The sequence below is a fragment of the Mastigoproctus giganteus genome, chromosome 1 (assembly GCF_048544385.1).
Source record: "Mastigoproctus giganteus isolate SK-2022 chromosome 1, ASM4854438v1, whole genome shotgun sequence".
In the NCBI taxonomy this organism is placed as follows: domain Eukaryota; kingdom Metazoa; phylum Arthropoda; class Arachnida; order Uropygi; family Thelyphonidae; genus Mastigoproctus; species Mastigoproctus giganteus.
The window spans coordinates 263,205,754-263,220,126 of record NC_143575.1 but is presented as its reverse complement, the minus strand read 5'-3'; the positions used below and the strand labels follow the sequence as shown (position 1 = coordinate 263,220,126).

The following is a 14,373-nucleotide window of genomic DNA, read 5'->3' as shown; positions in this document are numbered from 1 at the left end:
TTCACTTTCAATTGGCATCATCACAATCATCTTTGTTGAGCACAGCATCTACAATGTCACTCTCTGTAGGAAGATCACTAGCTAACAAATTATCGACTCTTACAAATTCATTGATATTATCTGTATTAAAACCTACAGTGTTGTTATGTAGCAACTGATGGGATAATGGTAAGTTGTTTTCTTCATTTCCACCATCTTCATCTACAATTGGAATTTCATTTGAATTTAATTTTTATTTCTTGTAGCAATTCAATATGGTCACCAAAGTAATCTACATCCATTTGCTGTAAAACTGATGTCGCATTGGGAGACAGAAACACTAGCTTAATGTTGGACAAATTTTGAATAGCTCCTTATTCCAATCATTTATTATTTATAAAATAATAAGAAGTTTACCACAATTTAATATGTAGAACACCTCTGTATGATACTCTCCAGCAATTAAAATTAAAAAATCGAAAATCTTATATTACAGTAAAAAATAATTAAAAATCAATCTAATGCAATTAAAAATTAAAGAAATTTAACAAAAAAATTTAAAAACAATTTACCTTCCTGAAGCTGACAATGCTTTGACTGTAAGTCGTGATCACAGGAACGAAAATTACAGAATAGGAGTGAGCATGTAATTTAAATAGGGATTATTTGTCTTCGCACATGCGCATTTACGTAAAAGCCCACAAATCGGAGATTAGAAATGGCCAGTGAACATTTAATACTCTGATATAATTATGCTGTACACTAAGTATTTTGGCCTCGTTAAATAAAAAAAGTATGTTTTTCGTTAACGGCATGAAAAGCTAATCCAACGCTGCTGAACGACAAGCACGAACTGAGGCTGCATGTTGATTAACATGAAAATTCAGCGGAAATCACATAGAACCTTGGTACGATGAGTTGCAAACCAGGTAATTTATTTGCATTGCAAATGAGGAACGGACTGAGCATTTTTTTCAGTATAGAGTGTAGTTTCCATATTGGCGTGGCCACAATTTTAAATTCGGTATCATTAAAGAATCTGTTTGTGCCACTGTTCAACATATGGAACAAAAACAAAGTATTTTTTAATATTACGATTGTGGGTTGATGTAGTTTTTTGTATCCTATCCCTAGCTTGTGCCCTAATTCAGTTTATTGTAGCAAGGGGATAACTCCTGTTTAAGAATCTGAAGTTAATATTGGTATTTCTGAGCCCAAAGCAGATTCCATCATTGAATATTTATAGGCATTTAGAAATTGATAAAAGATAATAGATCTCTTGTAGGAGAATGGGTGATAGCTGTTATAATGTAGAAGCATGCCAGTGTTTGTGAGTTTACAATAGATGTTAAATTGGATTTTATTCGTGTCATGAGTAAGCGTGAAATTTAATGGCTTTGTATCCGTACCTTCCCTTTCCAATGTAAATTTGAGTCTAGAGTGAATATTATTAAACGAATGTAAAATGTCCTGGATACTACTATCAGTACATCGTATAAATACCTCACATAGTATGTGATACGGGGTAGAAAAGGCATCAAATGTATACGCTCAATCGTTGAGAGATATACCTGTGATATTAAGCCACTCAAGCTCAATCCCATCGGCAAACCAAAAATTTGTTTGTATACTTTGTCTCGAAAGGTGATATAGTTGGCCTCAACTAAGAGTTTAATTAAGTGAAAAATTTTTTAATAGGAAGCTTAGTATAATTAATTGGTATAGAATTATTATTTAATATATCCCAAATAATATCTAATGTGTATTCAACATTTACATTCGTATATAATGAGGTAACATCTAGTGAGAATAAATTACCATTATCGCTAAGTCTACAGTCCTTAAGGTTAATAAATATTTATCGTAGTTCTTAATCCCAAATTGTATCGCCTGTCTAAAGGGTTTTATAATGCTATACACATGTGTGGCCAAGAATGAAAATGCTGAGTTTCTGTAGGAAACAATAGGCCGAATAGGAAATCCGGTCTTGTGTAGTTTTACCTGACCGAAAAGTGCAGGAATATTGTATGTTCTGGCCTTCAATTCCTTTAACTGAGGCATAGTAAAGTAGTCATTTTTTCGATACGTAGTTAACGTTTTATTGTATGGATTGACCAAATTGGTAAATAGTGCCAGGTCTACTTCAAGATAAGTGGAGGTATCTGAAACAACTGAATCTATCTTATTAATATAATCACATTTATCGAGTATTACAACTGTATCTCCTTTATCTGCCCTCTGTATAATGAATGTCTTTATTTTCCTGAAGTTCAGTAAAGCTGAACTGTTATGTGTATTCAATTTAGGAAGTCTTGTTTCTTTTATGTTATTCACCACTTGGTTAACTTGTTGAATAAATAAATCTTTTTGTGGAACATTACTAAGTCCAAATTCAATATCAATTACACACCGTTTTTTTTTTAGGTAGTTTTCGAGGTGGTAAATTATAATTTAATCCTTTGGATAAAAGTGAAATCTGGTCCTGTGATAGCATTTAGGAGGAAAGATTTGTAACCTGTTGATATGTTGGTTCGTTGAACGTTGGGAGATGGGGGTGTTCGTAAACTAGCTGATGTATTCTGTGGTAGCACGTGTGTATACATGGGGGGGGGGGGTTCGTCACCCACCTCATATGTACTTGGTCGCAATCCTGCAACAATGTGTTAGAATTTGCCCAAACGTGTTTTGACCCTCCCGACAATGTATTCAATTTGTTAACGAGTCTGCTTTTTCATTTCTGTACTTCATGTTGCAAATCTATGGAGGTCTTCAAAACAGACCAATCACTAGGATGTAGATAATTTTTTAATTTGTCACAAAGTTTCCTAATCTGGGAAAGGTATTTTCGTTTAAGGCAAGTTTAACTATATTACGTGATGCAGAAAGTGCTACCGAAATTTTATGATTTAATTGACCCAGGCAAACTGGAATGATGCTGTTTTGAAGGCAATATTTTAGAAAAGAACTATGGTAACTTTGGGCAGAGTATCTTAGTGTTAATCTAATATAATTTTGCACCAAGTCGTTCAAAAAATCCCCCATAATTGTGTGTATCGATAGGTTATAACTGGAGATAAAGAAAGTGAATGAAATAGTCAATAAGAGTTTTAAAAATGAATTTGATAGTATGAACCAGAGCTGTAATGCTCAATAATAATTTATTCTCACTTGATGTTACCCCATTATACATGAATGTAAACGTTGAACACACATTAGATATATTTGGGATATGTTAAATCAGAGGTCGCTCAAGTGGTCGATATCAACCCCTAGGGGTCGATAGAAAAATATAAGACATCATTGTATGGGTAATATTTAATTCGGTTAACTTGGATTACCTCCATCCCGAATGACAACACAATTAAGAGTGAATCATGGGAACAGTGACATGAATAGGACCTGTAAGATGGAGCTGTTGTTTTTTTTGGTTTTTAGGAGCATTAGCAACTAAGGCCATATTGCTCTGGGATATGCGATGGTAATTCCCTGACCTTTCCGCATTCTCCATATTTGGTGGTGACGGGCTCAAACCCCGGTCTAATTAAGAAGCGTGTGCTACGCACTGCTGCTCCTTCCCACCTGGCCACGGAGGCGCCGTAAGATGGAGCGTCATGAAAATAGTTATGGAGGCCAAAATGATATATTTACCAATAAACGGATGTTGGTGGTTCCGGCCCAGCCGGCACAGCGGGAGCGAGATTGTAACACGTGCACGGTTGCTTATTTACTTATACGTATTCGATCCCAGTCTCATTTTTGCGCATCACCATATGTATTATAATTTAATCGTTATTCATTCACGAACTAAACTTCTCTAAGTTGAACAGTTGAGCAGGGCTGGGTTTTGTACATCCTATAGAAATAGGTGAGTAGGTATATTATTTAGACTTATTACTTTTGCTTACTGACTTCAATTTTAATTATTTTGTTATAACCCCAGTAACCACAATGGCAGCTTCAGATTCTAAAAAGAAATGTAGACAATATCCGTTAGAATATTTGAAATTTCGGTTTATTGCTTCATCAACAAACAAAACGAGGCCTATGTGTTTTCTTTGTGGGGAAAAAAAAAAAAAAAAAAACTGTTAGTAACGATGCAATGAAACCAGCAAAAATGAAAGATCATCTTCAAAGGCTCCATCCCAATAAGAAAGATGAAGATCTTCACTTTTTTAAAGAACTGAAAGAGAAATACACACATCGACCAACTGTAAAATCATTTATGAAAGCACCTGCCGAAGCTGACAATAAACAAGGATTAACAGCCTCCTACAATATTTCTTTTAATATAGCAAAAAAAGAAGACCATATACAACTGCAGAGGACATTGTTATACCCACAACCAAAGAAGTAATTGAAACCATAATGAAAAAAGATTCTGGCCCTGTTTTAAAATGCTTACCATTGAGTGTGAATACTGTGAAAAGGTGTATTGGTGAAATGGCTGAAGACGTAGAAAAAAAAACTAGTATCAGAACTCAAAAATAGTAAGTTCTCCATCCAACTTGATGAATTCAATAGTTCTTCTATTCTTATGGCTTATGTAAGATATTATAGTAAAACCAAACATCAAATTATTGATGAATTTTTATTTGGGGTGGAGCCTTTGAGCATCAGAGCTCAAAGGCTCCACCCCAGAGCATCAGAGCTCTGGCCACCTCTATGGGGTGGCCAGAGCTCTGATGACAGAGGTATAGAGCTGGAAGAGTTTTTGGCTACTACTGACATGGAGGTGATTAATGATTCAGAACAACTGCCAACTTTTTCCTCTGTAATTGGTGAGTCCTTTATTGATGTCACTGTTTGTTCTAGATCCATCTTGAGGATGGTTAAAAATTGGAGAGTGCGGGATTGTCTCACAACTAGTGATCACACAGTGATCACATTTGATATTACTACAGTGGAGCCAATGAGGCACTGGAGTGATGTTGGTAGATATTCTATGCGTGGTGTAAACTGGATCAGGTTTCTCACTCTATGGAATTCCAAAATTGATCAATTAGAGATGTGGCATGATCTAACTGCGTCAGAGAAAGCCTGGAAATTAACTAGTGTATTGCAGGACCTATGTAAACAGTGTTTGCGAAAGAAGAGAAGGCCGCAAAGATCGGTACCTTGGTGGACACCAGAACTTACGCATATGCAGAAAGATCTTCAACATGCGCGTAAGCAGAAGCAGTATCAATATGAGAGGAGGTGTTACTCTCAAGAATCATTTGAGTTGCGGTTGCAGTATCAGATTAAAAGGAATGAATATAAGAATAAGATTATGTTATTAAAACGGGCTTCTTGGAGAAATTATGTGCAGGAGAGGGGGTCGGCTGATCCTTGGTCTTCTGTGTATAAAATAGTCACCGATAAAATCTGTGGTGGTGAAATTATGTCCACGTTTGTGGCGACGGACAGAGTGACTTTGGGATGGGCTGACTCCGTCTCCTGCTTGATCAATTCAATTTTAGTTGAAGATTCTCTGGATAATTTGCTGCAGAGTCAGATTGTTCGGGAGAATTTAGATTATGTTACTAGTGGGAGCGAGTCTCCTTTTGTTCCCGCTGAGCTCGAGTTAGCTTTACAGCAGACCAGAGAAGGTCGTGCTCCGGGACTGGACAATATTGACACCGCTGTGGTGAGGAAAACGTGTCAGGCGAGTCCTGATGTGTACCTAGACCCTTTCAACACTTGTCTTCGTGAAGGAGTATTTCCGGCAGTATGGAAGATGGCTAATTTGAGGGTTATTCTCAAGAGTCCTGAGAAGCCTGTGGATGAGCCTCGTTCATATCGCCCGATAGCTCTTTTGTCAGTCATCGGAAAGTTGTTGGAGCGGCTTGTTCTTGGTCGGCTGATGGTTCATTATGCTGGTCGGGGGCTGGTGGCTAACAATCAGTACGGTTTTAAGGCTGGTTCCTCTGCTGAGGATGCCATTTACAATTTGATTAAAGGCGTCAATGAGCTGCCTGGTCGATATGTCCTGGGCTTGTTCATGGACTTTAGGGGGGCATTTGATGCTCTGTGGTGGGGCAGTGTCCTACGCAGGGCTAGGGCGTCCCTCTGTCCAGGAAATTTATACCGTCTTCTTGAGGACTATCTCCGAGAGAGATATGTGCTCATTTGTACTCCTTTCATGAAGTGTGAGAGAAGAGTTTATAGAGGATGCCCACAGGGTTCAGTTCTGGGGCCGACTATCTGGAATTGGGTTCTCGATGAGTTCCTACAAATGCAAGCTGTGGAAGGTACGATCAGAATAGCTTATGCTGATGATTTAGTCATCTTGGTGTGTGGAGAGTCCCGCTGGATGCTTGAGGAGCGTATAGCTGCTTCTCTAGGCCAATTGTTGAATTGGTCTGCTCAGCATAAGCTGGAGGTTTCAGCAGAGAAATCTGTAGTAGTGCTTCTGAGGGGACGCCTCAATGGAACTCTACCTCCTTTGTGTCGTTCTGGTGATTTCTCGCTTAGAGTGGTTAATAAGACCAGGTACCTGGGTGTTGTCCTGGGACAGCGACTTTCTATGGTAGCTCATGCTGCCTTTGTCCGAGATAAGGTGAAACCATTATATGCCAAGCTCCAGCGAGTTACGCGTGTTGAATGGGGTATAAAGGGTGGTGCCCTCCACTTACTTTATGATAACATCTTTATTCCGATTCTGACTTACGCTGCTGGGGCTTGGGGAGGGTATATAGAACATTCTCATGTTTGTAGAATCTTGTCTTGGGCACAGAGGTTTGCTCTCTTAGGTATAACCAGGGCTTGCAGAACTGTTTCCACAGATGCCTTGTGCGTCCTTGCAGGGAAGATGCCTGCGGAGTTGGCTGTGGCACAGTTTGCTTTATGGTATGCCCTTAAGCGGGGGATTACCAGAGTGATTTTTGGTGTCCGGTCGTGCCCGGTGGGGCGGTTGGCTGGTTTCCCTGATATAACAGCAGAACGGGGGCGAATCAATGATGAGTTGAGTACCATATGGCAATTCCAATGGACAAACTCTGAGAAAGGTCGTCATTTGTATACCTTTATGCCCTTGGTCCATATAGTGAGTAGGGAGCGACGCTCCTGGCTCCAATTTGGGTTTGCAGCTGCTGCCGTCGTTACGGGGCATGGCTTGAGGTCAAGGCTGTTTCGTTTGGGGTTGACCCTTACGGAGTTCTGTGAGTGTGGAGAGACTGAGACTGGCCTTCATATCTTGCTATATTGTCCTCTATATGAGGATTTAAGAGCGAGGTTGGACTTTGGGACATTGGCTCTCACTGAAGTTAATCTGATGTATATTTTTGATAATTATGAATTCTTTTGTTCTTTTTAAAGATTTGCTAAGCTGGCTTATAGTTGCTGCCGGGCGATGCCCGGATGGTAGTAGTGACCTACCTCCTCGTGGTGGGGACGGTAACTTGTGGTGAGAGGTGTGATTGCCCATCCCCACCACAAGGCTGAATGGTCGATTAATGTTATTTTGTTTGTTTGATTTGAGTTGACCATTTGGTCTTTATATATTGGTTTTTACAACTAAGGTTGAGACTGATATACTAAATGAGAATTGGTTGCATATGGATGAAAATCCGGGTGGCAACTGAGATGGAAGCTCACTCAAATGAAAAAATGAAAATTCTTATGGCTTATGTAAGATATTATAGTAAAACCAAACATCAAATTATTGATGAATTTTTATTTGCAAAATATCTTGCAAGTGATGGAACAGGGTTGACAATTTTTCAGCGATTGGAGGAATATTTAAATAAGTATGATATTCCATTCACTAATATAACAGCTGTAGCCACCGATGGCGCACCTGAAATGGTGGGTCATTATCGAGGTTTCGCTGCCTTCCTGAAATAAAAAGTTCGAAGTGTACATACTATTCACTGTGTGTTGCACCGAAAACATTTGGTAGCAAAAACTCTCAGTGAAATTATTAAATCTATTATTCAAATTAGAGCTCATCCACTTAAATCGTGATTATTTGCCAAACTTTGTGAAAAAAATGATGAAGTATCAAACCAATTACTCTTGCATACTGAAGTAAGATGGTTGTCTAGAGGTGCAAGTCTACAAAGATTTGTTGAGTTGTTTGACTCAACACTAGAGTTTCTTACAGATGTTAATTTGTTTTTGAGTGATGAACTGAAAAGAAATAAGAATCATATTTTCTACTTAGCAGACTTATTTTCAAAATTTAATGACGTACAGACCCATCTACAAGGTAATGATGTCACGATTATTCAAGCTCGGACGATTGTTTTAGACTTCCAAGCTAAATTAGCCTTATTTAAATCATCGTTACGAAAAGATTTTCAGTACTTTTCGAATCTACGGCAATTGGAAGTAAAAGATGAAGACTTAGAAATGTACACAAAACATCTTCAAAATTTGAGCGATGATTTTAAATTGCGCTTTGCAGATTTTGAAAACATGCACATTCCAGATTGGATTATCACGCCATTTTCTGCAGATATTGAAAATATCGACTGTAACTTACAAGATGAACTTACTGAATTGTCAGTTGATCTTGAAGCTGAGACGCTTTTTAAAAATAGAACTTTAAGTTACTTTTGGACGAATATAAATATTGTACAAAATATCAAAAACTTTCTGAAGTGGTACTCCCCTTTTTGCTTGCATTTCCAAGCTCGTACATGGTTGAAGCTGGTTTCAGACATGTTAATTCCATTTTAACAAAACAAAGAAATAAGCTAGATACAGAATTCTGTGGCGAATTAAGGCTGAAACTTACTAATTTTGAACCCAACATTGCAAATCTTGTCAAGAGTCACTAAGCACACCCTTCACATTGACAACATAAGTAAATTGTATACTAAGTTAATAAAAGTCTTATTTTCATATATATAAGGAAGACTGTATTATTATTTTGTTATCTAAATTAAATTTTATATATTATTTATCCTTCCTATCAAATATGTAATGTTAAGAAGGAAGTCAAAAACAAAAACTTATCCCTTTGACGTTAAGCCAGTATAACAATATATACTATATTATACATACAATAAACACTAACTATAAAATAAACAATCAAAAAACTCACATAAGCGTCTTTTTTGCTTGCCCTATTATAATTACATGATAATAAAATATAGGGGGGGGTGGTCGATAAAAAGTCAAGAAACTCTTGAAGGGATCGATGGTCAAAGAGGTTTGGCGACCCGTGTTAAATAATAATTCTATACCGATTAATTTTTCACTTAATTCAACTCTTAGTTGAGGCCAACTTTATCACCTTTCGAGACAAAGTATACAAACAAATTTTTGGTTTGCCGATGGGATTGAGCTTGAGTGGCTTAATATCGCAGGTATATCTCTTGATGATTGAGAGTATACATTTGACACCTTTTTTACCCCATATCACATACTATGGGAAGTATTTAGACAATGTACTGATAGTAGTACTATCCAGGACATTTTACATTGGAAAGGGAAGATACTGATACAAAGTCATTAAATTTTCTAAATTTCACACTTACTCGTTACTTGAATAAAATCCAATTTAACATCTATTGTAAACTTACAAACACTGGCATGCTTCTACATTATAACAGCTATCATCCATTCTCCTACAAGAGCTCTATTATCTTTAATCAATTTCTAAATGGCTGTAAATATTCAAAGACAGAATCTGCTTTGGGCTCAGAAATACAAATGTTAACTAGCAGATTCTTAAACAGGGGTTATCCCCTTGCTACAATAAACTGAATTAGGGTACAAGCTAGGGATAGGATACAAAATACTACATCAACCAACAATCGCAATATTAAAAAATACTTTATTTTTGTCCTATATGTTGAACAGTGGCACAAACAGCTTAACAGATTCTTTAAAGATACCGAATTTAAAATTGTGGCCAGGCCAGTATGGAAACTATACACTACACTGAAAAATCACTGTCCTTTCCTCGTTCGCAACAAAAAATATTGACCTGGTATACGACATTTCTTGCAGTGATTGAAACTAGTCATACCAAGGTTCTACGTGGCTTCCATTGAATTTGTGTTAATCTACATGCAGCCTCAGTTCTTGCTTCTCGTTCAGCAGAGTCTGATTAGCTTTTCATGCTGTTAACGAAAAACCTACGTTTTTATTTAACGAGGCCAAAATACTTAGTGTACATAATCATACCAGATTTAATTCCAGAAACTGTCGAAATTAAATCACATGAGAATTCTGTTAATGTTCGCTGGCCATTTCTAATATCCGATTTGTGGGCTTTTACGCGCATGTGCGAAGACAATTCCTATTTAAGTTCCATGCTCACCCCTATTTGGTAATTTTCGTTCCTGTGATCAATTTACATGGTCGAAAAGCGGTGTCAGCTTCGGGAAGGAAAATCGTTCTACAATTTTTTCATTAAATTTTTTTAACTTTTAATTGCATTAGATTGATTTTTAATTATTTTTTACTGTAATATAAGATTTTCGATTTTTTCGTTTTAATTGCTGGAGAGTATCATATGGAAGTGTTCTACATATTATACTCAGGTAAACTTCGTATTCTTTTACAAATAGATATCAATGTAGAACGTATTGAGCATTACAGCTCTGGTTAATACTATCAAATTCATTTTGACAGTATTAACCAGAGACTGTTCAATTGCCGAATTTATGTGGGGAATGTCTTTGTGTGCGTGCGATGTAAGGAGAGTGTAAGGAAATCAGACGAAAACTCAGCGTTGTTATGGGCCTATATGAGAGCTTGAAGGAAAGGGTGGATGCCCTCGAAGGATCTAAATTGAGAGGCCCATCAAGCTCTCAGCTGCCACACATCAACACCAGAGCTTGCACTTGGTCATCATGCGACACAGCGGCAACCCCCCCCCCCAAGGGGGTATGTGCTGGTCCCACAGGAACTAGTAGTTGTTGGTGACTACTGTCAGGGAAACGGGGAACATGCTTTGTAAAAAGGATAGGTGGAACAGGACCAAGGTATGTCTGCCAGGGGCAAAGGTTGATGACGTTGTACAGTGGATATCATCCTTTAAGGGCACAAAGGGTGATATTGTTGTACCCGTTGGCACTAATGATAATAAAAGTACGAGACCAGCAGAATTACTTAACAAGTACAGGTCACTGTTGAATAAAGCCGTGAATTAGGGTCTGCAATTCTACCCAGACACGATAGGAGGGAATATATGATGAGAATATAAGAATATTTCACGATGATATTGAGGCAGTGTTAGGTGGGTCGGAAAACTGCTAGCTTGGGAGGATACAAGGAGTAACAGTTTAACAAGCAGAGGTGAAGATGATTCCTGCACAACTTCTATTAGAATAAGTAGCAACCTGGAGCGAGGGGTGTTGGGGGTTTCAGAGACGGATGGCAGTCATCGTGAAATAAGTGGGTATATGGGATGTGTTAGGGTGAATAGGAATAGGTGCATGTATACCAATGCTAGAAGTATAGTAAATAAATTTGATGAATTTGAAGTGTTGATAAAGACATCAAAGCCGGATATTGTTGGGATAGCAGAGACGTGGTGTCACCCAGATAAGGAATGCAGAACTGGAATTTGGGGAGTAGAATGTGTACAGAAAGGACAGATAGGATAGGAAGGGAGGAGGTGTTATGCTGTTAATTAAGAAAAACAGCAAATCAAAAGAAGTGCATCCAGCTGATATAGATGAACAGTGCACTGTTGAGTCAGTTTGGTGTGACATAAGCATTGCGAAAGCAAAAATAAGAGTAGGAGTATGTTATAGGCCTAATGACTCAAATGAGTACAATGAACAATTGTACAGAGAAATAGAGTGGGCTAGTAAATCAATGTCTTATAATGGGGGATTTTAACTTCCGAGATATTGACTGGAACTTGTGGGTTGGTCGCTCAAACACTAGTCAGACTTTTTTGGATTTATTGGATGATTGTTTTCTGCTGCAGCAGCAGCAGCATGTTCGAGAGGCAACCAGAGAGGGTAATACTCTTGATCTGGTTATCAGCAATGATCATTCGTGTATTAAGAATTTGCAGATAAAGGAACCACTAGGTGGCAGTGACCAGTGTACTGATGTGAGATTTAATTACCATCGGGGTAAAGAAAAGGGTTTTTGTTTCCATAAAGGTGAGTACAGTGGTCTCAACTGACGATGTTACCAACAGTAAATTCTAAGTGGAAAGCATTCAAGAAATTAATCGTGGATGCTACTAAAAGTTTCACACCTATTAAGAAATATTGTTCAAGGTTTAGGCCTAAATGGTTATCAAATGAACTAATGAGAATTGTCACAGAGAAGAAAAATGCATGGGCTGCATATAAATTATCACGCGACTGAGAAGCCTATGGCAGATATAAGCTAGTCTGTAATCAGGTCACAAAGGAGGCTAGGCAGGCGAAGGCAGATTACGACAAATCCTTAGCAAAAGATGCTAAGAAAAACAGCAAGGATTTCTTTACTTATATAAAAAACTCTAAAAGGAAGGGGATGAATCTGATTGGTCCACTTGACATCGACGGTTCGACTGTTGATGATCCTGCTCAGATAGCAAACAAACTGAATGGGTATTTTGCATCTACATTCACACATGAGGAATTATTGTACTTACCATACCAAGGTTTGAAAATGGCAGAAGGTTATCAAATTGTAGCAGGGTACTTAATGATTTTGTAATAACTGAGAGCAAATTGGAGGAGAAATTGTTAAAATTAAATATAAGAAAAGTACCTGGGGTGGTTGGGATCTATCCAGTTATATTAAAGGAGGCGGCAAAGCAACTAAGCAAACCCTTAGCCATAATTATAAGAGCATCCTTGAACTCAGGGGAGATTCCCATGGACTGGAGATGTGCAAATGTATCCCCAATTCACAAAGGGGGATCGAAGGGTGACACGAGTAATTACAGACCAGTTAGTTTAACTTCTGTTCTGGATAAAATAATGGAGTCGCTGTTTAAAGATGCATTGCAGGATCATCTAGACAAGACTGCAGGATTAATTCAGATACAACATGCGTTTGTTTAAGGGAAAGTCTTGTCTGACAAATTTGATTGATTATTATGATGTGGTTACAAAGGAACTGGATGCAAAAAATAATTTTGATATCATATATTTGGATTTCAGGAAAGCTTTTGACACTGTTGCGCACGGAAGACTATTGTACGAATTGGGGCAGAATGGTATTAAGGGTAAGTTGCTACAATGGATAAAAGGATGGTTAAGTGGGAGAAGACAGAGGGTGGTAATCAATGGGTGCTGCTTTTCGTGGACTAATGTTATTAGTGGAGTCCCACAGGGTTCGGTGTTGGGTACACTGCTGTTTTGTATATTTATCAATGACATTGATGAAGGTATATTAGGCTTAGTGTCGAAGTTTGCAGATGATACAAAGGTTGGCAGGATTGTTAATGACAGTAATGGCAGTGTGCTACTGCAACAGGATCTAGATAATTTGGGCAGATGGGCTACGAAGTGGCAACTGAAGTTTAACCTTGACAAATGCAAAGTACTGCATATAGGTAGACGTAACCCGAGAGAAAAGTACCAACTGTGTGGTACTACACTTAAGATGGTAGAAAATGAAAAAGACCCGGGAGTAATTGTGCAGTCAGATATGAAATTTTCTGATCTATGCAGATAGGCTGCCAGGGCAGGTCATAGGGTTTTGTCAATGATATATAGGAATTTTGCTAGTAGGGAAAAGGTGATTTTCCCTCTGTATAAGGCAATGGTCAGGCCACGCCTTGAGTACTGTGTACAGGTCTGGAGGCCTCATTTTAGGAAGGATGTCGATTTGCTTGAGCGTGTACAGAGAAGGGCAACAAGATTGGTGAGGGGAATGAAGGGATCCTTTTACCAAGAGGCTTAAATTCTGCAGATTGCAGTGTCTGCAGAAAAGGCACCTGCGTGGTGATCTGATTGAGGTGTATAAGGCCTTGAATGGGTTGAGCACACTGAATTCTGATGGGATCCTTCCACTTGTTCAGATTATGAACCTAAGGGGGCATAAATTCAAATTAAGAAAAGACAGATGTAGAATAGATGTGCGGAAATTTGCATTTAGCCAGAGGGTGATTAATTGCTGGAACAAACTTCCATCTGTCGTTGTGGAAGTTGATAGGTTGAATAAATTTAAGGAGGAACTGGACAGGCATTTGGAGGGAATGGTGTGATTTTTTTTTTGGCTGATGCTGCATAAGCTCATATACTTGCTTTCTTGCATCGCATGCCACTACTACTACTATGTATGCCAAAAAATATTCGAAGTCATCCAAGCTTTCTTGTTTGCAATGTAATCCACAGGATGTTTCCTTACATTTTTGAAACACAGAAGTTTTAATGATATTCCGATAACAAACAGGTTTTTTTTTTTTTTTTAAAATCAGTTCCTGTCATATTTGCACTTACAAGCAACATCAAGCGAGCATTTGAATTTTTCCACCAACACATTTCCCCCTATGAATTTAAA

General features: G+C 38.1%; 1 protein-coding gene across 3 annotated transcripts in view; it reads right to left on the bottom strand.

Annotated features, from left to right (window-relative positions):
* Positions 1 to 14,373, bottom strand: part of bel (ATP-dependent RNA helicase bel) — a 277,696-nt gene that overhangs the window by 218,498 nt on the left and 44,825 nt on the right. The window lies entirely within an intron of this gene.